This window comes from Miscanthus floridulus, chromosome 8 (genome assembly GCF_019320115.1).
Source record: "Miscanthus floridulus cultivar M001 chromosome 8, ASM1932011v1, whole genome shotgun sequence".
Classification (NCBI taxonomy): domain Eukaryota; kingdom Viridiplantae; phylum Streptophyta; class Magnoliopsida; order Poales; family Poaceae; genus Miscanthus; species Miscanthus floridulus.
In genome coordinates, this window is record NC_089587.1 from 25,625,070 (window position 1) to 25,648,495 (window position 23,426).

At 40.0% G+C, this 23,426-nt stretch overlaps 1 pseudogene; it reads right to left on the reverse strand.

The window, feature by feature from the left end:
- Window positions 1-17,114: 17,114 nt before the first annotated feature.
- LOC136475437 (uncharacterized) lies at window positions 17,115-19,267 on the reverse strand (annotated as a pseudogene).
- Between the last annotated feature and the right edge of the window lie 4,159 nt (window positions 19,268-23,426).

Genomic DNA, 23,426 nt, shown 5'->3' on the forward strand with positions numbered 1-23,426 from the left:
AGCCAACTAGTTTCATCTAGTTTCAACTGTTTGCTGTTGTTGTTTCTGAAAGTCTAAAACTAAATTCTTCAAGTTTCAACTAGATGCAATTACTTGTTGCAGCATGTAATCTGATTTCAACTTGTTTAGACCCATGTGTGAGTTCTTTTCTTTCACTGAGACTCCTTTGGACCAAACTGATGCTCCTCATCTTCACTGATTCTTCATGACCAACTTGAGAGCCAACTGAAACTTGCTGATGCAATGCAATCCAATTCCAATTGTCAGTTTTTGATTCTGTCATCCTCAGAGAAAAATTCATATCTCTTAGACCACTAAGCCAACATGCATGAAATTTGGTAGAGAGCTGCATATATGAGTCCTCTAACTTTTGTAGAAATTTCAGCCCATTTGGACTCCATTTGAACACCCATATCAATTTTCTACCACAACTACTAGGTCTGAAACTGCACTGCTGACAGATTTTAATTCCTTGGAGAAAACTTCATATCTCTCAGACTACTGGTTAAATAATCATGAAATTTGGTAGGTATGTTAATCTATGAGTCCCTTAACTTGTGTAAAATTTTCAGCTCATTTGGACTCCATTTGATCTGTTAAATCAATTTTCTACCAAAACTGCTAAGGTCTAAAAACTGCAGTGCTGAAGCTGACAGAAATCAATCTTAACTGACTTTCTTCAAAACCAATCTTCATGGCAATTGTACAACAACAAGTACTACATGTGTATAGCATGCTCACAAGGTTTTAGGTCAATTCATCAATATGTGAGCTTCCAAATTCATGCTTGAAGGCAGTCAACTCAGTTTTTCAGTTTTCTGGACAGATTTAACAATTCTCAGTTTTTCTTTGCTACTTGTCCAATCTTGAGGTGATTTCAATTAAGAATACACACAGGATGTTGTATCCATTCAGTCATCTCATCAATACTTGTAATCTTGTGAATTCTTCTAATATAGCTTATTCAATTCAGCCTCAAGCTAGATCCATTCAAACTCAGATTTTGTTGTATGTGGCCTCTAGCAACTGCATCTTTCTTTAGGTGAAGAGTAACCTATAGGCTTGTGATTTTTCCAACTGAGCAAGCACAACCTCTTCTTACTGATTTTCTATGAACAAGCTCAAACACAAGAGGCATTAGTAACACAAGCACTAGTTTCTCATTTGGTAACTCTTTATATGTGGATGGCAAGTGGGCTACCAAAATAGAGAAACCTCATAACATAGACTAAATCTCCCTTGATGCCTCATACACATTCTTTTGAGTGGAATGGAAGTGCAAATGTGCATGGTTGGTCAATTAAGTCCAAAGGGCAGATTTAAGCCATATTATGGTGAGTGACTAACATAGACAAATCAACTCCAAAATAGTTAGAGAGAATACATCACATAGTTTTGAATTGATGGTCTAGATATGATAGCACACTCCATTTGAGAAACACAATCTCATTTAGTGAGACTACCTAAATCACTTAGAGAAGCGGTTAGTCTCACAACTCTAGTCATAGAGTAAATTCCCCTTTTATAGGTGCTTTAAGTATTTGAATTTCTCACATAGCACTTTATTCCTTTAAGAACATGGGATTTTACTCTATGTCTAGGTCATGGCAATAATAGAATAATCAAATTGAGCTATGCCAAGAGATACTCACAACCATTGTAGCATATAGATACCCATGAGATGAGAATGAGAATTTGGCAATCTACCATATGACAAGAATTCATCATGTAGGAAGTTCTTGAATTGTGAGTGATCAGTGCCTTTACTTTACTTGAGCTTGATTCTTTATTCTCGGCCTTTTTGAAATTCACTTGTATTCTCCAATGTGAGCCAAGATTCCAAATCCATCAAACCAACTCATAGTATGCATGAATGAACATAAACTTTCTTCATCTTGATATTCTTGGTTTGATGTCCACAAAGGAAACTCAAGTCTTTTATGTTGCTTGGTGTGGATGATCAATTCAATTTCAATCATACTTTTCTTTCATGACCAGCAATCAATATGTATCCTCAAGTACTTCACTTATCCTAAGTGGCTACATAAGGCATAAAGGAGTTTAGTGTGAAATAAATTGCACTTGAGATTTAGATGTTACCACTCTTCTTGATTGTAATAGATGAGGTGGTCTCTTTATCTTCATATTGCTCATATATGGGTTGTAGGTTTCAACCACGAACTGGAGTGGAATCAGCTGCTACTGTCTGCATAGGTGCGGCACTGCCGCTCTATAATGTTGCAGCAGGTGTGTGTAGTTGTACTGCATCAGAGTTGTCAGCGGAATTTTGGTACAGTAGCAACTTGAGGAGCTCCCACTTTTGCAGCCTATGCTTCTTGCGGTTCCTCATTACCTACACCATGAATAAAATCTTGCTCTACTAGAGAGCCATTAAGAGCATCATATGGCAAAATGAATCATTTAAACTTGAAACACTCTAGCCATTCCTAATAATTCACAAATACACATATTTAAGAACTACTAGATACTACACAAGTCAAGTGGCTAGCTATCAAGGGTTAGGTACTAGTTATCAAGGTGAGTATGAGGTTAGAAATATTTTCATTGATTAATTTTCGGGTCAATCATATAAGAAATGACAATATAAATTGATTGATAGCTTGAGTGAATATTTTCAATCAACTTGCTCAAGCACCCCGAAGCTTCATATCACCTTCAAGTACCTACAACACTTATCAAGCATGATTTGGTACCCAAACTATGTTGGGTCCATCAAGGTTAGTCACAAGAGACTTAGGCACCCAAATGGCCTTTGTGCTAGCACTTGGCGAACCAATCACCTTTCTAGCACAAGTGTCATTTTTGTGCCTCCCAAGCATATTTGAATCAAATGACAAGTTGTGCTTAGAAGTGTTACCCATGGGACAATCCTTACTAATATGTCCCTTTCTCCTACAAGTGTAGCATAGGCGGCTCTTGATCTTGTTAGCCTTCACATGTTGGATTTTCTTGCTCACTTGTGTTTCCTTGTTAATGAGCCTCTTTCTTGATGACACAATGACTTCACTTTTCTTGTTAGGACATGAGCCAATTTCATGTCCCTTCTTATTGCATCCATAACACTTCCTCTTGTTTCTTTTTGTCTTGTTCTTTGGAAGTGTGAACCTAGCTATCCGTGGCTAGAATCTTGTACCTATGAGCCAAAAGGTAGACCTATGGGAGAAGCTGAAGCAGAACTTCAGGTTTCCGGAGGGAACGCACGAGTTGGTACAAGAAAATGCTTTTAAGATAATGGGGCAGAGCTTCCGACGTTGGCGGTCAGATCTGAACAAGAACTTTATCCAACAGAAGTTAACTCCTTTCCACGAGTATGGCAACATAACTCCTAGTCAATGGGAGGAGCTCGTGGCTGAGAAGACTTCAGAGGCATCATTGGCCCTCAGTGCCCGTAACAGCGAGAAGGCGAAGAAGAACCAACACTACCCTCGTCTAGGCCCCGGTGGCTACGCTGGCAAGCAATAGGTCTTTAGGAAGATGGACGCAGAGGCCGAAGCTGCCGGGAATACGGAAGTGCCGAAGTTGAAGCCACGCCTCAAACAGTGGATATACATGAGGAGTGTGGATTCATCCAGTAGTAGCCTCAAGTTTGCTAAGCCGGAGACCGGAGAGGTAGTATCAAAGATACTGAAACTTGCTGAAGATAAGGAGAAGGGCGCATTCAACCCTTCCAGAGAGAGGGATGAGCTTACCGTTGCCTTGGGAAACCCTAAGCACACAGTACGCACCAGGGGGCTAGGGAAGAGGATGTCCTGGAAGCACGGATTCGTAGAGGAGAGGCACATGTACAAGAAACATGGCAGAGACCGAGAGTCTAATCTTGAGCGCCAAGTGAAGGCTCTAGTTGAAAAGATGTTGGTGGAGAAAGGACTGTCTATGATGGAGCCACAGACACCAATGAGGCTGCTCGGAGAACTGGCGGTAGTTGGCAGCCCTCCGAATATTCCCAGCAGTCAAGGTTCCAATGCAACCGAAACCCTCGTCGATCGCATACGGGCGCCAACCAGTTGCAAATTGGTGGTTCTGATGGACAGGCAAAACATGATCATTGAGGTGGCAACGGGCATGGCACATCCTCCGGGCGGCACGTGGCACAATAGGGACATCCCGTAGGACTACACTCGGGTCGAGGTGCATACCGTGAAGCCCGAGTTCATGACTTGGAAGATAGAACACCCTACTCCCAAGGGGCTCGTGTTACTCGGAGACGTCATGAACTAGTTCATCCTCTGGCATAGATGGGACATTGTATTGACCGAGTCTTCACCAACTCCGACTGAAGTTCATCCTCTGGAGCGACCCATCGAGGACGGGGAGGTATACTCACCGGCCCATGACCATGACCACCACACGCTAGAGACTTCTCCACCTCGTACTGAGCAAGGGCATGATGACATGCCACATCCTTCTCCACCTCGTATCGAGCATGGTCATGATGACATGCCACGTCCTTCTCCAGCTCGTACCGAGCAAAGGCATGATGAGATGCAACATCCTTCTCAACAAGCGCAGCCGATACATGAACAACAAGTGTCTCATGAACAGCCGATACGTGAAGAACAAGTGGCCCCTGGAGCAGGTGATGCACAAGTTGACAAGGACGTGCCCGAATGGAAAGCTCGAAACAAAATCCCAATCAAGATAAGGCCATCGTATATGGGCATTAATGACATCTTGTCGGTGCACAAGTGGATGGCCCATGACCAGTTCAAGCCTAAGAACCAAGTAAAAGAATTCAGAGCACCAGCTTCTGAGGAGGGCACCACTGAGGAGGGCACCACTAGCAAACTGCACAAAGGGTTTAACAAGTATCTAGCTATTGATAACCTCAAATGGTCAAATGATTGCCTGGATAAATATAAAAAAGGCAAGAACTTCCTACCAAACCGAGTCATACAGTGCTTGCCACGTGGAATGAGAAAGTTCCACGATTGGTACTTGCGTGCTCAGATAACAAAACTAGAAATCTTACAAGCATGGATCCCTGCCGGCACATTTGGAGCCCTAGGTGGGCAAATTGCCATTGAGTTTAAGGATATCCAGGCATGCTTCCACCTCGGACGAATGGAAATGAATTTAATTCGCATATGGTGCCTGTAAGTCTTTGCCCTCTCGATATGATATGAATGTAATCTTTTAATTTTGTTGTAACTAACCCGCGTCGTGATTTGTAGAATGCAAGCGGACTTTGTGAAAAAGAGGTCAGCTCTAAAACACGGGTATATAGACCCTTCACCTATAGCATCAACAAATTTTAATTACCCTAAAGAGTGGAAACTAGATTACAAAGAACTAGGAGCTGGAAAGACACTTAAGGAGAAAGAGGACATCAGGAACAAGAAAATATTGGAAGAGTCCCTCAAGGTTGCGGCATACATTGCCCTATGTTTTAAAAATCTCCAACAACATGATAATATATGGATACCATACCACTTCAAGTAAGTTCGACTATATACTTAGCTTTGTTCAATATACTTTGTTCGATGCAAAAGAGCTTATGTGTTCCTTCTATGACTAAATTCATGCAGCAATCACTGGATTTACATAGGCGTCTGGCTCTCACATAGCATGGCATGGGTTTTTGATTCAGCAGATTTCCCAGTCGAGACATACAAAGACTTCATAGCGATTGTCAAGACGTATACATATTGACAATCCTCATTTTAGCTACTATGTTTGTATACATACTTGTAAGGTTCAATGTGGGATACTAACAAGTTGCATTTGCTAAAACCATTGGAACAGGGCATTCAGGCACTATGTCCAGGAACATGAGGGGAGGCATCATCCAAATAGGAAGGAAAAGTTGTATGTTAAAACTCTATGTGTGGTAAGTGTCATTTACTTTGGTACTCCATATATTACTTGTCTGTCAATAGCATTACTTAACATCTTCATATGCAAAACACACAATGCCCCAAGCAAAAGCCTGGGAGTCTACATTGTGGATACTACACATGTATTATGATGAGTACCATCGGTGGCTACAACAGAAACCACAATCTGGTAAGTTTGAACCTCTTCGCTCGTAGTATGAAAAGTTCGCATATGTTGTGATATAGTAAACCTAAACTTGTTCTCTTGTAGTTGGAGAAAGATAAAGACACGAGAAGGAACCCATACAAGGATGACGAGCTCTTAGAGATGGTCAGTGACCTTTGCAACTTCATAATGGACCAGATTGTGTACCATAAAGGCACTTACCATCATCTTCTTTCCGACTTAGGTAGTAATCCTCTATACCAACACCTTCGGAAGACTGATAGGCTAGCCCTAGGCCATTTTTGACAATGTGGACTTGTGGTATGGTTTGGATCAGACTTTAGAATGGTTTGGACTTTGTTTTGCACGTGAACTTGTGGATTTCTTAATGGACTATGTTATAATGATGGACTTCATTATGGACTATGTTGTAATGATGGACTTTTGTGAATTATGACTTGTGATGATGTTCTAAATAATGGTCTTGTGTTTATGGATGTATATATGTATATTTGTGGCGGTCAGATTCGAATTTGAATTATATATATATATATGTGGTCAGATTTGAATTTGAATTATTTATTTATTTGCTGAAAAATCCACTGTAGGGGCGGTTCTTGATTGAACCGCCCTTACAAATACACACAGCAGGGGCGGCTGGTGATACAGCCGTCCTTACAGAAGTCCACTATAGGGGCGACTGATATTACCAGCCGCCCTTACAGATGGCACTGTAGGGGCGACTGAAAACACCAGCCGCCCCTACAGAGGGCACTACAGGGGCGGTCAGGAAACCGCCCCTACAGAGGCATCCTCTGTAGGAACACCCTGGGAAGGGCGACTGACGCAGCCGCCCCTACAGAGGCTCTAGAGCCGCCCCTACAGTTAACTTATGTAGTAGTGACTGTCTCCATATGGCAACTGCTCGCCTCACGCTGGCCAGGATTGACGACGCCTCGAGTCCCAACTCCCATGCGCGCGTAAGAGCAAGGCTAATAATACAGCCAAGGGTGGTGTATTATATTACTCCTACGCCGCCTTTGTTGTTACCTTGTTTCTGGACTGCAATCCTTCGCAAAGAGGTGTTTGCTCGGGGACATGGATGTTCTGCTTCATGGAGCACCTCCACATCTCAAGCGTGCTCAACTTCTTTGTGGCTGTCGTACTTGTCCTCATCGGTGAGCCACGACCACCCCTAGTCCACCCTTCAGTAGTTCAAGATCACCCCTAGTATCAGTATCCAAGATCAAGGATATGATATCATTAGATGCATAGCACAAAAATATAAAGTATCACGTATAGCACGGTTTGTAAGGCCCTGCCGTCATCATGGTTCTATTCAGCCATACATTACACAGCCATTCGTTACATGCATGACCACTCTATCGAGTCATACATTACACTTCATGGTCGGAATTCATGAGTACCGAACATCATTGGCTTAGAATGCCAATCCAAATATGCATAGAGATCATTAGACAGATTCACGACGCTAAAGACAGAAGAGAAACAAACTACTTAGTTCGCAGCCATGAAGTTTTCAAAAGACAGAGCTGGGCACAACAACGTAACATGTCACATCTATGCAAACACATAAATAGTTGTCTACAACTGGTCTAGTCAAAAGCATCGTGATCTTCATCTTATGGTGGTTATGTATCTTTGATGGCACTGTAAACAGAAAAGGACATCAGTTATGACGTTTACAGATTATAACAAGGGGTATCCGAAACTTGAACGTAAGATGGTTGATATTTGAAACCAGTATCTTTATCAGTAAAAGATTGTTTGTTGTTTCTTTTACAGGCGATACACGAGTCCTAGAATTAATCTGTCACATTTCATCAACATAAGGATATCATGCAACAAGCAAACAGAATGATCATCATAGAAATTTATTCCAGCAATGCCAACAACAAAATTCGTGTTTTTGTTACACTTTTATGTGACTTGGTCGTCGATAGAGAATCATCTGGAACACTTGCATCAAGGCTAGAACCAACAACAGCCTGCAGGGAAGCACACGATACAAAACCAGATGCACTCCTAAATATTTGTATCAAATAAGATTCCAGAATCAAATTCAGCTTCATAATCATGACGAATGCATTGTTAGTTTCATCTGCATTGTTTGATTTCAGAGTTACCAATCAAAATACAACCTTGTCTTCTCTGTAGCACTATAAAAAACACAATCACTACTAATAAAGTGCAATTCGGAGAATACCTAAGAGACGCGCACAAGCTCCATCTATTAGAAGGGGACGCGAATACGAAATATTTCCACTTGGTAGCTAATGGCAGGCACAGGAAAAACACAAATTTTCCAGGAAGAGGGGGTAATTCATGGTGAAGAAGAGCTGAAAGATATATCACAAAATATTATAAGAACTTGTTTGGCCCAACATCTAGCCCTCCCGTGATGATGGCTGAATCTTACCAGGATGACATACCCCAAGTTTCTAACGAGGAAAATGATCTGTTAGTTGCACAATTTTCGGAAGAAGAGGTTAGGGTGGCTTTATTTCAAATGAAACATAACACCGCGCCAGGTCCAGATGGTTTTCCTTCTGAGTTCTATCAGGTCTTCTGGATGATAATAAAAGACTTGTTGGCACTCTTTGGGGAATTCCACTATGGATTGTTACCTCTCCATAGCCTGAACTTTGGAACAATAATCCTTTTGCCAAAAAGTAAAGATGCGAGCAAAATTCAGCAATACAGACCAATATGTTTGCTTTAAAATCTTTACTAAAGTGCTTACCAACAGAATCATAAAAATTGCAGATAAAATAATCCCAGACAACCTTCATTCTTGGTAGAAATATTATGGAGCGTGCAGTGATTCTCCATGAGATGCTACACGAACTGCACACTCGGAAAAAAAGATGGAGTGATTTTTAAGATCGATTTAGAGAAGGCCTATGACGAAGTAAATTGGAACTTTCTGCAAGAAGCCCTTAGACTAAAAGGTTTTCGTCTGACTTGGCGTGAATGGATTAAGATGGTGGTTCAAGGAGGAAATGTAGGGATTAAAATAAATGATCATTTGGGACCTTACTTCCAGACCAAGAAAGGCCTCAGGCAAGGAGACCCTTTATCTCCAATCATGTTCAACATAGTGGCAGACATATTGGCAATTATTTTAAATAGGGGCAAACAGGAGGGTCTTATTAGGGGAATAATCCCACATCTAATTGATGAAGGACTGTCAATTTTGCAATACGCTGATGACACAGTTATTTTTTAGACCACAACATCGACTTAGCAAAGAATATGAAATTGTTACTTTGTGTCTTTGAACAACTGTCTAGTCTAAAAATTAACTATCACAAAAGTAACATCTTTTGTTTAGGGTAGGCCAAAGAGTGCGAGGAACAATACTGAAAGGACCTTGATGTCGCCTGGGAGGCCTAGAGGGGGGGGGGTGAATAGGCCTACAAAATTTCAGCTCAAATAGAAATTAAAACTGAGGGCGGCACTGCCTCCCTTAGAGGGCGGCACTGCCAGCCTTAGACCATGTGTCCAAATTTGCTCAAACTTTAAGAATAAGTATTAGAGATGCCTAGCAACAATCCTGCAAAATTTCAACTCGAGATTCAATAAAAATGGAGGGCGGCACTGAGGCCCTTTGAGGGCGGCACTGCCGCTCTACAAATAAAGCTCGGCTGAATCTGAAATTTTGCAGACAGAGTCTATATACCAGCAGAAGCTTATCCTTGCAACAATAAGATAAACACCAGCTCGAAGACTGGGCACCACAGAATATGCACAAGAATAAGGATCTAACTACCAAACCCTAAGCAACCACTCCTCAACAAGATAAACTGCAAGAAAGTAAAGAAACACGTGAGACACAGATTTATCCTGTGGTTCAGCTCGCCACCAAGGCTTGCCTATGTCCACGTTGTTGAGGTATCCACACAAGGATTGGCTCACCACAAAGGTTAGCCTTGCCCTCGGTCTCAAGTCAAGAGAATAAACTCTTGAAGTGAGGGGTGAGTTTACTAGCTGCACAAGATGGTTACAAACCTCCCGGGGCTGCCACACGAGTTGGCAAGCTCAAGGGCGACGCCTAGCCGGCTAGGAGCAAACTCCAAGAGTAGCAAACCCTAGAACCGCCGGCCAAACGTGAACCAAATGCTCTTAGACTTTGGAGAACAGTGGATCTGCTCTCCGATTGAGTTTTGCTGCCTTTTCTCTCAATATTTGATGGTTGAAATCAAGGATTTGCTTGAGGGAAGGTGGAGCTTCAATGGGGAGAGAGAGGTGAGCCTTTGGTCTATTCAGTTTCGAACTGAAGCGCTAGAGGTAGAAGATGACCGTTGTGGGCCGGACCTGTGGTATAAATACCCCTTTGATCTGGTCCAAAACTTAAGGGTAGCACTGCCGCACTTAAAGGGCGGCACTGCCGCCCTGTCAAAACAGCTCTGATTAGGTCAAGTTTTGGCTGGCTGCTTTGACTGGGTGAGAGGTTGTAAATCTAAAGATTTGAGCATTTGATTCAACAGTTGACCAACTGTTCTAAAATCCCTCTTTATAGTACGGCTTTCCCTAAACTCAAATTCAAAGCATAAAAGAATGTAAATGCCTTTGAGCTGGTTGCCACTTCATTTGGCAATTGAGAACTATTATCAAATTTGTTTTCCTCATTCTCATTATACTTTGATTATGTGACTTGAACCATTTCCATACATATGAGTTCACCTTTATGGCTTCAAGTCACTTCCACTAATGATTTGATCCTCAACACAATATGACTCCTCATAGCTTGATTAGTACCTCGACTCAATGCAAGTACTCTCTTCTTCACCTTAGGCATGGTACCTCGGTCACTAAGCCGTCGCTTGCCCTTCACCTTCGCTTAGTACCTCGAAGCCCTTTCCTTGCTATCTTCACCCTATCAAGCCATACTTAAGTCACATTATATTAAGCATCCATTGAAAAACATTTCTTCAATATTTTGATCCTTGCTTGGATATTTCTAGATATGAATGTTGAGATCAATCAAGCTTCCGTTTGTCTCACATAGAGACATACATGGATCAACATCAATATGGTCAAGCTAATTCACAATTCCTTATTCCCTTCTCATTTTGGCTTGACATTCTAATTGGTCTTTCATATATTCATCCATGTAAGCAAACCAATGTAGAGACCGACTTATATCCACTATACATTGTCATTTACCAAATATGTTTGCTTTCACATGATGCTATGATATCCCACAACATAGAAGCCATTTCATTGATTCCATTTACATTGTTGTCTTTTGCTTGAACTAGATTGCTTCCAAAAACTTCCAATACAACAATACACAGTTTGGCATTCACTTTAACACAATGTGGCATATCATCAAGTTTGCTTACTAGTTGAACCTTGTATATACTTGTTAATACACAACTCACAAGTATATGTAATAGACTCAATTTCCTGTTCAACACTTAGCAAACTTATTAGACCTTTAATTGTGTTGTCATTCAATTTACCAAAACCCACTAAAGGGCTAGATGCACTTTTAATCTCCCCCTTTTTGGTGATTGATGACAACACAATTAAAGCTTACAAGAGATTGATAAACATTAAGATTTTGAATCCTATGATATAGTGAGCTCCCCCTAAATGTGTGCATTGAGATTAATTCAAATTTTGGCCTCAAATGCCAAATGCACATATTTAAGACAAAGTGTGGGAACTTTCCTATATCTTAGCATCCGTGGGGTGCAAGGTGTAACATGATAACCGTGATGCTTATGACAATTCATGCACTTAAAGATTGCTAACCAACAGAGGGCGGCACTGCCGCACCTGTCAGAACAACACAGGTAAAAACAAGCACCACTCAGTAGATCATATATATAAAGATGAACATCTAGCATAAATAGTCATTATCAAGAGCATCAATTTAAACTATCCTTGCACATACCACACAAAATTGAAAAATCTTATATGCCTCTCCTTTACCCCTTTCCATCTTCATATCAATCTCTCTTCCCTTACACTCTCCCCCAATATTTCTCCCCCTTTGGCATCAATCTCCAAAAAGGATCTCTCCACCAAAAGGAAGAAATAATGGTCGACAAGTGAGGGCAGAGAGTAGGTAAAAGTTTAGCATATGGTATTTCTTACCTATTTTCTACCAAACAAAGTATGCAACTTTTAGGTCAAGATTCTTGAGAGGTTAGCATATTTGGCTCATACCTCACTTAGATGATAGTATAACATGAGACAAACTCATGCCATAACTATAAGAGATATCAACCAAATATCTAAATAATTCTCTAATCGCCACCACAAGAACAAACTTATGGTGTGACTCAAAAATTGCATACACATGCACAGACTAGCATGTAAAGGCCTAGATGCACAAAGATAATACATGAGTTCATGGAGCGATATACCTTTATTCTAAGCCTCATAATCTCCACTATGAAGATGATTTCAATACTTGGATTTAGTGCTTTGATGGGACTAGTACTTCTTTATGCAAGATAATTTCATTTGTGCCCATCTCTCATCATCATCGTCTTCAAGGAGATATCATAAACTTGTGCTTGATATCGATTGAAAGTCTATTGCTAGCTCTTGTTGTCATATTGAGATATCAGCTGGAGACAAATTTCTTTTGTAATTAGGACACCTGCAACCTATACATCATCCTCATTTTTCGATTCCCTGCTTGTCATCTGGATAAATCTCATTAGAGCTTACAAAAGATATGAAATCTAAACTGAGATTTTTGAACCATGGGTGTAGGAGCCTCCCCCTAAATATGTGAATAGAGATTTGAATTCTCAATTTGGCATGAAAGGCCACAATTCACATTTTAGGTGTGATGGGAACCTCCCCCTACACCCATGCCTGCTGTGGGGTGCTGAACAAGGTGTCACAGGAATAAGAGTGATGCATATGACAGGTCATATCAGTTCAAGCACACAAGACTCTGGCTGATACAGCACAAGCGGCACTACCGGCCACAGAGGGCGACACTGTCGTCCTGACTATATCAGTCAGGTAGCAATCAGATTCCTACAGCAGATCATATGAATATAAAATAATCTAAACTCAGAATATGACAAGCTAAAACAGTAACCATGAATACATGTCCATATCCAAAGCAAATTTGTCACAAAGTAGCATATTTCATAAAATAGAGTTTTGAGCGACTCTCAAACTCACAATCTAACAACTACTCTCATCGGATCTGGACATTTGATGTTGCCTAGGAAATGCTCATAAAGACAAGAGATAGCATTAAATTGCACAAGAGAATTTCACAACTAGTGATCATTTTGGATGTGGAAGGCATGTAGATCACTAATTACAAAACCTTATAACATAGACTAAATTCCCCTTTTTTTATAGTGCATACATATACATGTGGAAGGCAAGAACATAGGCACTTTTGGTCAATTAAGTCCAAACAAGGGAATTTAAGCTATATTATGGAGAGTAGCTACTTAAGAGATAAAAATACAATCCAAATGAATATGAGAGATAACCAATTTGGATTGAGTCAATGTAGCATACTCATGAGAGACTCATTCTCACCAAGAGACTACACAAGTTCACTTAGAATAAAAGGTTAGTCTCAAAAGACACAAGACATAGAATGAGCTCCCCCTTAATATGTGCATCAAGTACTCGAATTACTTGTGAGATGCACTTGAATCGGTTTAAGAGTTTAGAGGGGTTCATTCTATATCTTGATCAAGGCATGATAGATTTGCAACAATTGAAATTATGCCAAGGAAACATACCACCACCAAGGTAGATAGATAGACCACCACTTTGATATGACCATCATAAGTATGACTTCAATGATTTGTATGGCCACAATTCTCTTTTGATGAAATGCGATAAACTAGAGCTCTTATGACCATCCAAGATCCATATTAGGTTCTTAGTTCTCTCTTTACCTAAGGTAGCCCACATAGAGAGCAAAACATAAAAGTTCATGAAATTTGCAAATAGTGAACTAGGAGTTACCACTTTTCTTGATAAGATCCTGGGTGATCAATGGGATGGATCATGTGCACTTGATGAGCTCTAGAGAGGAGAAATAGTAATGAAAGTCCACTCTTCAATTATTTTCCCAACTCTTTCAAATCTAGTTCCACTAGAGGATTGGGACATTCAATACTAAACCGGGAGCACTTGGTTTATAAAGACCAAGATCTCCAAGAATAAATGTGAAGTACCCAGAAAATCCAAAGGAACTGTCGGGGACCTAATACCGGGGTACCCCAGAAGGTGGAACCAATAACCACTGAACGAGGTTTGCACTATATTCCTACTGATTCAAACTCCTTCAGGCTGCTTGCAATCCAATTACTTTCAGCTGCTTGTGGTTGCTTCTAATTGATTTCAGCTAGTACCAATTGATTGTAACTCTTTTCTCCTACTTGTAACTACTGAAGCCAACTAGTTTCATCTAGTTTCAACTGTTTGCTGTTGTTGTTTCTGAAAGTCTAAAACTAAATTCTTCAAGTTTCAACTAGATGCAATTACTTGTTGCAGCATGTAATCTGATTTCAACTTGTTTAGACCCATGTGTGAGTTCTTTTCTTTCACTGAGACTCCTTTGGACCAAACTGATGCTCCTCATCTTCACTGATTCTTCATGACCAACTTGAGAGCCAACTGAAACTTGCTGATGCAATGCAATCCAATTCCAATTGTCAGTTTTTGATTCTGTCATCCTCAGAGAAAAATTCATATCTCTTAGACCACTAAGCCAACATGCATGAAATTTGGTAGAGAGCTGCATATATGAGTCCTCTAACTTTTGTAGAAATTTCAGCCCATTTGGACTCCATTTGAACACCCATATCAATTTTCTACCACAACTACTAGGTCTGAAACTGCACTGCTGACAGATTTTAATTCCTTGGAGAAAACTTCATATCTCTCAGACTACTGGTTAAATAATCATGAAATTTGGTAGGTATGTTAATCTATGAGTCCCTTAACTTGTGTAAAATTTTCAGCTCATTTGGACTCCATTTGATCTGTTAAATCAATTTTCTACCAAAACTGCTAAGGTCTAAAAACTGCAGTGCTGAAGCTGACAGAAATCAATCTTAACTGACTTTCTTCAAAACCAATCTTCATGGCAATTGTACAACAACAAGTACTACATGTGTATAGCATGCTCACAAGGTTTTAGGTCAATTCATCAATATGTGAGCTTCCAAATTCATGCTTGAAGGCAGTCAACTCAGTTTTTCAGTTTTCTGGACAGATTTAACAATTCTCAGTTTTTCTTTGCTACTTGTCCAATCTTGAGGTGATTTCAATTAAGAATACACACAGGATGTTGTATCCATTCAGTCATCTCATCAATACTTGTAATCTTGTGAATTCTTCTAATATAGCTTATTCAATTCAGCCTCAAGCTAGATCCATTCAAACTCAGATTTTGTTGTATGTGGCCTCTAGCAACTGCATCTTTCTTTAGGTGAAGAGTAACCTATAGGCTTGTGATTTTTCCAACTGAGCAAGCACAACCTCTTCTTACTGATTTTCTATGAACAAGCTCAAACACAAGAGGCATTAGTAACACAAGCACTAGTTTCTCATTTGGTAACTCTTTATATGTGGATGGCAAGTGGGCTACCAAAATAGAGAAACCTCATAACATAGACTAAATCTCCCTTGATGCCTCATACACATTCTTTTGAGTGGAATGGAAGTGCAAATGTGCATGGTTGGTCAATTAAGTCCAAAGGGCAGATTTAAGCCATATTATGGTGAGTGACTAACATAGACAAATCAACTCCAAAATAGTTAGAGAGAATACATCACATAGTTTTGAATTGATGGTCTAGATATGATAGCACACTCCATTTGAGAAACACAATCTCATTTAGTGAGACTACCTAAATCACTTAGAGAAGCGGTTAGTCTCACAACTCTAGTCATAGAGTAAATTCCCCTTTTATAGGTGCTTTAAGTATTTGAATTTCTCACATAGCACTTTATTCCTTTAAGAACATGGGATTTTACTCTATGTCTAGGTCATGGCAATAATAGAATAATCAAATTGAGCTATGCCAAGAGATACTCACAACCATTGTAGCATATAGATACCCATGAGATGAGAATGAGAATTTGGCAATCTACCATATGACAAGAATTCATCATGTAGGAAGTTCTTGAATTGTGAGTGATCAGTGCCTTTACTTTACTTGAGCTTGATTCTTTATTCTCGGCCTTTTTGAAATTCACTTGTATTCTCCAATGTGAGCCAAGATTCCAAATCCATCAAACCAACTCATAGTATGCATGAATGAACATAAACTTTCTTCATCTTGATATTCTTGGTTTGATGTCCACAAAGGAAACTCAAGTCTTTTATGTTGCTTGGTGTGGATGATCAATTCAATTTCAATCATACTTTTCTTTCATGACCAGCAATCAATATGTATCCTCAAGTACTTCACTTATCCTAAGTGGCTACATAAGGCATAAAGGAGTTTAGTGTGAAATAAATTGCACTTGAGATTTAGATGTTACCACTCTTCTTGATTGTAATAGATGAGGTGGTCTCTTTATCTTCATATTGCTCATATATGGGTTGTAGGTTTCAACCACGAACTGGAGTGGAATCAGCTGCTACTGTCTGCATAGGTGCGGCACTGCCGCTCTATAATGTTGCAGCAGGTGTGTGTAGTTGTACTGCATCAGAGTTGTCAGCGGAATTTTGGTACAGTAGCAACTTGAGGAGCTCCCACTTTTGCAGCCTATGCTTCTTGCGGTTCCTCATTACCTACACCATGAATAAAATCTTGCTCTACTAGAGAGCCATTAAGAGCATCATATGGCAAAATGAATCATTTAAACTTGAAACACTCTAGCCATTCCTAATAATTCACAAATACACATATTTAAGAACTACTAGATACTACACAAGTCAAGTGGCTAGCTATCAAGGGTTAGGTACTAGTTATCAAGGTGAGTATGAGGTTAGAAATATTTTCATTGATTAATTTTCGGGTCAATCATATAAGAAATGACAATATAAATTGATTGATAGCTTGAGTGAATATTTTCAATCAACTTGCTCAAGCACCCCGAAGCTTCATATCACCTTCAAGTACCTACAACACTTATCAAGCATGATTTGGTACCCAAACTATGTTGGGTCCATCAAGGTTAGTCACAAGAGACTTAGGCACCCAAATGGCCTTTGTGCTAGCACTTGGCGAACCAATCACCTTTCTAGCACAAGTGTCATTTTTGTGCCTCCCAAGCATATTTGAATCAAATGACAAGTTGTGCTTAGAAGTGTTACCCATGGGACAATCCTTACTAATATGTCCCTTTCTCCTACAAGTGTAGCATAGGCGGCTCTTGATCTTGTTAGCCTTCACATGTTGGATTTTCTTGCTCACTTGTGTTTCCTTGTTAATGAGCCTCTTTCTTGATGACACAATGACTTCACTTTTCTTGTTAGGACATGAGCCAATTTCATGTCCCTTCTTATTGCATCCATAACACTTCCTCTTGTTTCTTTTTGTCTTGTTCTTTGGAAGTGTGGCTTGGTCATCAACTTTGTTGGAACACATCGAGGCATTGTGTCCCATGCTAGAGCACTTGACATGAGCCATCTTCTTCTTCTCTTGTATCTTGCTCATGCCCTTCTTCTCATCTTTATTTGTTGTGCAATGTTTGACTTGGTGACCCTCTTTCTTGCACTTGAAGCAAGTGATGAGAGTCTTCTTTAGTTGATGTTGCACCTTGATTGCCTTAGGAGCTTTGTTGTTCTGCCTATGCATCTTCTTTATGAGCTTAGTCTGATCAGGAGTCAGATTGGTAGCCTTCCCCTTTCTGTGGGGGGCTGCACTGCCGCCCTTCACAGCGGCACTACCGCCCTTAGGTGGCTGTGCTACTCGGGGCTGCTGTTGTGTCACCATCTGTGCAAGCTGATTTGTACCAATCTGCTCCTTGCTCTCAAATTGCACACATTCAGATCCATTCACCATTTTCCCACCATTTTGATCCATGTCATCCTTGTACCCTCCTGCTATCATTTCATTGAGCCTAGCAATCTCGTTTCTCATGGCCTCCATATTAGCAAGGTTAGTGGCATAAATATTCAAATCAAGATTACAACATTTTTCACAACCTTGGCTAGTGGAGGGAGTAGAGGTGTCCTTTGCTTCAGAGGGATGTGAGTTGCTCTCCCAAAGAATGCTATATTGCTTCTCAAGTCCTTTGTGCTTTTTCTCTAAGTCACAATACTTTTCATTGAGTGCAATATTTGCTTTCTTAGTGAGAGCATGGTATTTTTGCTCTTTGGCCAAAGCCTTGTGCAAAGAGGCCTCCTCACTTCTCTCTAATGCAAGAGCTTCCTTGCTAGCAATATACATCTTTTCGGTTTTCTCAAGATTTTCATCTATATCGGCTAGCTCAGCTTTGACACTATCTAATTCCTCCAAAATCTTAGAGATGAAGATTTTGGTCTTAGGATCCAGATTTTTAATTATGTATTAATTTCTTCATCATCACTAGATTCATCATCACTAGAGCTATCACTAAAATCACTACTAGAGATGTCACTTGGAGGTGGAGAAGGTTTGGATTTTGATTTTACCTTCTTACCCTTTGCCATAAGACATACATGAGAAGTGGCATGGATAGTTGAGCTCCTTGGTGAGATGGATTCAACATTTGGCCTCCACCAATCACAAGCTTCTCCTTTCTTCAAAATGTTAGTCTCACAAGAACTAGAGGAAGTAGAAGTACCACATGTAAAAATATTGTTCTCACCAACCATTTCATTACCATTCATTAAGTCATATGTTGGTGAGGAAGTAGACGTGACATGATCACCTAGCCCTTTTGGAAGAATCACTTGAGGCTCATCATATGTCGATGAAGTTGAGCATTCCTCAAGTGGTTTTTCCAATGAGAGGTTGCTCTCTTCACATTTGGAGTTGCCATACATTTCCTTGAGCGTGGTCCAAATGATATGAGCATCACCAAGTGGTTTACCATCTCCAAATATGACAGCATCAATTACATCTTCACTCAAAGCACTAAATAAGACATTAGCAGCTTGAGCATTGAGTTGTAAGCATTTCACTTCCTCTCTAGATAAGTAGATCAAATCATCATGAGGAGGTGAAATGCTCACATCTACAATCTGCTCTATTTGAGGACCCATGGTCCTAAAAACATCAAGCACACTAGCAGACCAAGATGTATAATTTGAGCCATCTAAAAGTAAAAGTTCTAGAGATACCTCCTCACTTGTCGACATCGTTCTCTCAAGGCGGTTAAGCCCGAAATTGAGAGCCAGGCTCTGATACCAATTGAAAGGACCTTGATGTCGCCTGGGAGGCCTAGAGGGGGGGTGAATAGGCCTACAAAATTTTAGCTCAAATAGAAATTAAAACTGAGGGCGGCACTGCCTCCCTTAGAGGGCGGCACTGCCAGCCTTAGACCGTGTGTCCAAATCTGCTCAAACTTTAAGAATAAGTATTAGAGATGCCTAGCAACAATCTTGCAAACTTTCAACTCGAGATTCAATAAAAATGGAGGGCGGCACTGAGGCCCTTTGAGGGCGGCACTGCCGCTCTACAAATAAAGCTCGACTGAATCTGAAATTTTGCAGACAGAGTCTATATACCAGCAGAAGCTTATCCTTGCAACAATAAGATAAACACCAGCTTGAAGACTGGGCACCATAGAATATGCACAAGAATAAGGATCTAACTACCAAACCCTAAGCAACCACTCCTCAACAAGATAAACTGTAAGAAAGTAAAGAAACACGTGAGACACAGATTTATCCCGTGGTTCAGCTCACCACCAAGGCTTGCCTATGTCCACGTTGTTGAGGTATCCACACAAGGATTGGCTCACCACAAAGGTTAGCCTTGCCCTCGATCTCAAGTCAAGAGAATGAACTCTTGAAGTGAGGGGTGAGTTTACTAGCTGCACAAGATGGTTACAAACCTCCCGAGGCTGCCACACGAGTTGGCAAGCTCAAGGGCGACGCCTAGCCTGCTAGGAGCAAGCTCCGAGAGTAGCAAACCCTAGAACCGCCAGCCAAACGTGAACCAAATGCTCTTAGACTTTGGGAAATAGTGGATCTGATCTCTGATTGAGTTTTGCTGCCTTTTCTCTCAATATTTGATGGTTGGAATCAAGGATTTGCTTGAGGGAAGGTGGAGCTTCAATGGGGAGAGAGAGGTGAGCCTTTGGTCTATTCAGTTTCGAACTGAAGCGCTGGAGGTAGAAGATGACCGTTGTGGGCCGGACCTGTGGTATAAATACCCCTTTGATCTGGTCCAAAACTTAAGGGTGGCACTGCCGCACTTAAAGGGCGGCACTGTCGCCCTGTCAAAACAGCTCCGATTAGGTCAAGTTTTGGCTGGCTACTTTGACTAGGTGAGAGGTTGTAAATCTAAAGATTTGAGCATTTGATTCAATAGTTGACCAACTGTTCTAAAATCCCTCTTTATAGTATGGCTTTCCCTAAACTCAAATTCAAAGCATAAAAGAATGTAAATGCCTTTGAGCTGGTTGCCACTTTATTTGGCAATTGAGAACTATTATCAAATATGTTTTTCTCATTCTCATTATACCTTGATTATGTGACTTGAACCATTTCCATACATATGAGTTCACCTTCATGGCTTCAAGTCACTTCCACTAATGATTTGATCCTCAACACAATATGACTCCTCATAGCTTGATTAGTACCTCGACTCAATGCAAGTACTCTCTTCTTCACCTTAGGCATGGTACCTCGGTCGCTAAGCCGTCGCTTGCCCTTCACCTTTGCTTAGTACCTCAAAGCCCTTTCCTTGCTATCTTCACCCTATCAAGCCATACTTAAGTCACATTATATTAAGCATCCATTGAAAAACATTTCTTCAATATTTTGATCCTTGCTTGGATATTTTCTAGATATGAATGTTGAGATCAATCAAGCTTCAGTTTGTCTCAGATAGAGACATACATGGATCAACATCAATATGGTCAAGCTAATTCACAATTCCTTATTCCCTTCTCATTTTGGCTTGACATTCCAATTGGTCTTTCATATATTCATCCATGTAAGCAAACCAATGTAGAGACCGACTTATATCCACTATACATTGTCATTTACCAAATATGTTTGCTTTCACATGATGCTATGATATCCCACAACATAGAAGCCATTTCATTGATTCCATTTGCATTGTTGTCTTTTGCTTGAACTAGATTGCTTCCAAAAACTTCCAATACAACAATACACAGTTTGGCATTCACTTTAACACAATGTGGCATATCATCAAGTTTGCTTACTAGTTGAACCTTGTATATACTTGTTAATACACAACTCACAATTATATGTAATAGACTCAATTTCCTGTTCAACACTTAGCAAACTTATTAGACCTTTAATTGTGTTGTCATTCAATTTACCAAAACCCACTAAAGGGCTAGATGCACTTTCAAATACTGACAACTCTTTGGTTGCAAACTAGGACAACTCCCCTTTAAGTACTTAGGCATCTCAATGCATGTTAGAGGACTATCAAATAAAGACTGGAAAGTGATAGAAGTTAGAATCGAGAAAAAATTAAGCAGCTGGAATGGTAAATTGTTGTCAGTTGGGGGGGTGTTTAGTCCTGATAAATTCTATTTTATTTAGTCCACCGATGTTTATGATGTCTTTTTTTCGATCCCTAGGGGTGTTCTAAAAAAGATTGAATACTTCAGATCTAGATTTTTTTGGCAATATGACCAGGGAAAAAAATAAGTATAGGTTAGTCAAATGGCCTATTCTTTGCCAGCCAAAAGACCAAGGGGGAATGAAAATTATGAATTTAGAGTTGCAAAATAGGTGTCTGCTAAGTAAATGGTTATTTAAGTTATGTAATGAAGAAGGCATGTGACAGGATTTGATTAAAAACAAATACTTGAAAAATAAAATGTTGAGGCAAGTTGAAAAGAAAGCAGGGGATTTCCATTTTTGGGCTAGCCTTATGGGTGTCAAAGATCAGTTCATAAACCTAGGTTGGTTTAGATTAAATAATGGAACTCAAATCATGTTTTGGGAAGACAAGTGGTTGGGACATCAGGCATTCAAAACCCGATATCCAAACCTATACAATGTGGTGCGCAAAAAGCAGGCAACGGTAGCTGAGGTTCTGCAAACTGCTCCTCTACATGTGTCCTTTAGAAGGGCTCTGGTGGGAACAAAACTAACATAAAGGCATAGCCTAGTTGCTAGTATTATGCATGTTACCCTCAACAATATGCTAGATAGTTTTGTTTAGGGTTTACATAAAAATAGGTCATTTCGGTGTATTCAATGTATAAGTTCCTTGTCAGCAATGGTTTGAAAGTCACGCTGGAGATATGGCAAATGAAGATATCCCTAAAAAACAAAATCTTCATGTGGTTCCTGAAAAAGGGGTAATTTTAACAAAGGATAATCTAGCAAGAAGGAATTGGAGTGGTAGTAAAGTTTGTTGTTTTTTAATAAACTTGAAACCATCCAACATCTTTTCTTTGATTGTTATTATGCTCATTTTATTTGGCATGCAGTTCATTGGGTGTTTGGTATTACCCCTCCAACAAGCGTATCTCACTTGTTTGAGGAATGGTCAAAATTGGGTCACCGCAAACACAATTTGCTTGTTTTGACAGGAGCATCGGCCTAGTGTTGGGCAATCTTGCTCATAAGAAATGATTTCGTTTTTAACAAAAGTCAAAAACAAACTTTTTTGCAGGTACTATTCTAGGGGACATATGGGCTCAATTACAGTGCTTAGATGAGCACAAGACTTCCATTGTGGAGGCATGCAGGCTTTTAGAGTTAATGCCATGTTTCTGTTTGTTTCTCATGGGTGGAGTTTCTCTTATCGCCTTGGACATTAGGATTGGTGCCCTGGTTTTATTTTTAGTGTGAGTTTGTAATAATTGGTCTGATTCTTCCTCTAGAGGAACAATGAAGCCGGAACTTTTGTTTCCATTATCTTAAAAAAACTAACTACAACTATGCAATTAGCCTAACATTCAATTGTAGGACAAATCTAATCCACCTCACTGGATTAATTAATTAAGAAAAATATTAATTCACCTCACTGGATTACAAGTTAGAACTCTACACAAATTGCAAGGTGCCAGATAAAATTAAGGTGGCCACCTAAAGAATGCTAAGAACATACGTGGCCCCATGCTGCCAATGCTATCTAAGCAACTGTAATTTCACCCATACAACATACAGAGAAGGCCGATGCAGAGTTCATATACACTAAGGTTAACATAATCATATCCACAAAAGACATTTTTTGTTAAGATTCCCATGGTGCATCCTTTTACAGGAAACAATATCTATGAAGAAGAAACATGGGGATACTAATAAACTTGTGTTCTAAATCTAAATGTTTTAACTCTCCTTGCGCAATCGTCTCTCCTAG